Genomic DNA, 2,819 nt, shown 5'->3' with positions numbered 1-2,819 from the left:
AGAAGGTATATTCAGCAACTTCTCCAAAGTTTCATTATAAGATTTGATATTTGGAGGAGAGCTTCCATCAATTTCTGACCAAGTAATGACACCACGTTTCCAGCATGGAGTTGTCTCCAAATACTTTCAGCAAAGCCATCTTATTGACACCAAATGGGTTCTTGCAGGGTCAGGAAAGTAATCCTGATTTCTAAAAGTCAGCTCAGGTGCATTTGTGCGGTCAAACTCCATCTGCACCAGAGGCTTCATGTGATCCATGTGCTTTCTATGTAGGTCAACAAGACTTGCGCAGGTTGATAAGCAGCATTTTAGACATGGTCAGTGTCTCCTAGATATGAAACAGCAGCATATATCCCAATGAGCTATCTTGCTCTATCCACCACTTGCCTGGATTCTCGCCCACTCCTCTTTTCCCCTATATTCATACAGCTGCTTAATAATAAGCATTTAAGTCATCTGTTGATACTATATTTTTGGTTCTATAAGTACATACTTTGTCTGCCTTAGTTGAGAAAAGAGCACTGTTTCCACCAGCTTCCAGAGGATACACCTTTCAACTAGTCTTTGGACTTAGACCTTTGTTTCTACACACCTTATATGCAAGGAAAAGAGCAGGAATCCATTAAATAACAATTATTTTGAATACTCTGAATATGCAATATGCCCCATGAAGAAGAGTCTTTGCTTACTAGCTGAAGCACAGATCAACAATGAGGAAAACTTCTGTCCACAGTGTTGGTATAAAATCAGAGGAGTCACTTTTGTATTTTTAAAAGAGGGATCATAGAAAGTATCCAGGTCTTCAAGTATTTCTGAAATGATGGTGTGTAAGGGATTTTAGATGATGGTCCATGTGGGGCCACAACAGAAAATTACTAACTGGACTCAGCTGTGAGAAAGGGAATTGGAAAGATTGTTATTTAACAAATATAATTACAACCTGGACTCAGCTGTGAGAACGTAACCTTGAAAAAGGGAGCTGGGAGGGCTGTTATTGAACAACATGTTGCCATCCGAAAAAAAAAACGCTGTTAGCCAGCAGAGCATATACTTGGCAGGCCTTGTTGCATGCGCTGGCCACCTAGTCAGTACCTTTCCATTGACTCTATTGAGGGTACAAAAGAGGCGGCTCAGAACTGAGAGAGGGAGAAGCTACAGAGTACACTCTACGAACAGACAGGGGACGCCCTGAAGGTGCCATGCCTACCTCCCTTTTCTGTGATGACTCCAATGACTCCGCTAATTGACACCCTCCTGCTCAGCGGAGTCTTGGGCGTAGTCGGGTTGGTAAGACTCTCAGAAAGGGAAAGCAATATGCTAGTAACTGCTTTTTCAAGGCTATAACAGAGCAATATGCTAGTAACTGCTTCTGCAAGGCTATACCAGAGCACTAAATACTGTTGTGCTTTTCCATAAAAATCGCATGTTGGGTAAGTTTTGTGCATAGGAATCCCTCGGACTGGTTACAGATGGGAAGCTTGGGAAGGATGGTGCTGGAGAGCCAGGAAGGGTGCAGCTGCGCTGCATGACACAACACTGTGCAGAGATGCCCACACCAGCCCTGGCAGAGGCTTCCCACTAGCCAGTGACTAGCAGGGCCCCAAAAAGACACAGCGGCCCCAACCACTGCCCGCAGGTGGGCTTATGCCAGGCTGGCTCTGCTAATAGGGCAAAGCAATGTGCTGCAATGTGCAGCTGTATATGATCTACATCCAGGACTGCAGAAAAAAGGAAAGTGTTCACATTGGTGCCTGACAAAACCATTTGTCTTAGGTAAGTGGCTTTCATTTCAGATCAAGCTGTTTACTCACTTCTAGTCAGATCTTTACTGCTAGTAGCAGTGGTTTGGAGGGTTAATAGTACTTTAATGTTACAAGTTGCAACCTAATTGGAAGCTTCTAATTGAGTGTTTTTATATGGAAGGAATTAATTGCACCTATGAAAATTTGATGGAACTCATAAGATGTCCATCTAGATTGGAAGTATTTCCCCAAAACTGCTGAGTTAATAAGCTTCTTAATTTCATTGAAGGAGATTTTGTTTCATTAATTTTCCTCATCCATGTTTGTCTAGACTTGTCAAAAGAATTTTACATGAACATCAGACCACCTCACTGCATGTCAAATATATAACTGCTATGAGGACCCAAATCGTGGGCCCTTGAGACAAAATGTACAAAATCCTAAAATAATGGCTTTGATCTTCAAATTCACAATGTTCATTCTTCCTTTTTATTCCCCGTCACATGAAATATACATTGGCTAATGAGCAAGGCCAAGTTTATTCTGGCTCGGTGAGTAAGGAGCGCTCAGCATTTGCTGCAGGCCATGGGAACTGCCTAGGGTTCAGGAAGTGGCAGCGGCTGCTCGGCTCCTAGCAGGGATAGCCCTGGGATATGGGACACTTGGCACCCAGCAGGCTTCATCACAGCTCTGAATTAGTCTTTCTGCTTGAACTGAAATCAAATCACTCAAAACATTAGAGTTTGTTTTTTTCCTCTTGATTTAAAATGATGTTAAGGGGTGCTTAGTAGGTTCCACAACATATGAAGAGATGGCAGAGCCTCCGCTTCATCTCACCTCCTGTTTTGCAAGCCATATTTCTTTCCATACATTATGAAGCAGCGTGATAAAGCAGAAAGCTCCCAACCTGCAACACCATGAGAGTCTGAGGGGAACTTAATGATCGCTGAAACTTACTGATGAGGAAAACATGTGAGTGGTAGTTTATGGGAAAATTGAGGAGCTTACTGCAGAAACTCGTATTGCTGGCAATATAGTGAAGGATTACAGTACTCTCTCCTTCCATAGGAGATAATA

Source organism: Tauraco erythrolophus, chromosome W, assembly GCF_009769465.1.
Source record: "Tauraco erythrolophus isolate bTauEry1 chromosome W, bTauEry1.pri, whole genome shotgun sequence".
NCBI lineage: Eukaryota > Metazoa > Chordata > Aves > Musophagiformes > Musophagidae > Tauraco > Tauraco erythrolophus.
The sequence above is the reverse complement of the archived record's forward strand: the minus strand, read 5'-3'. Positions refer to the sequence as shown.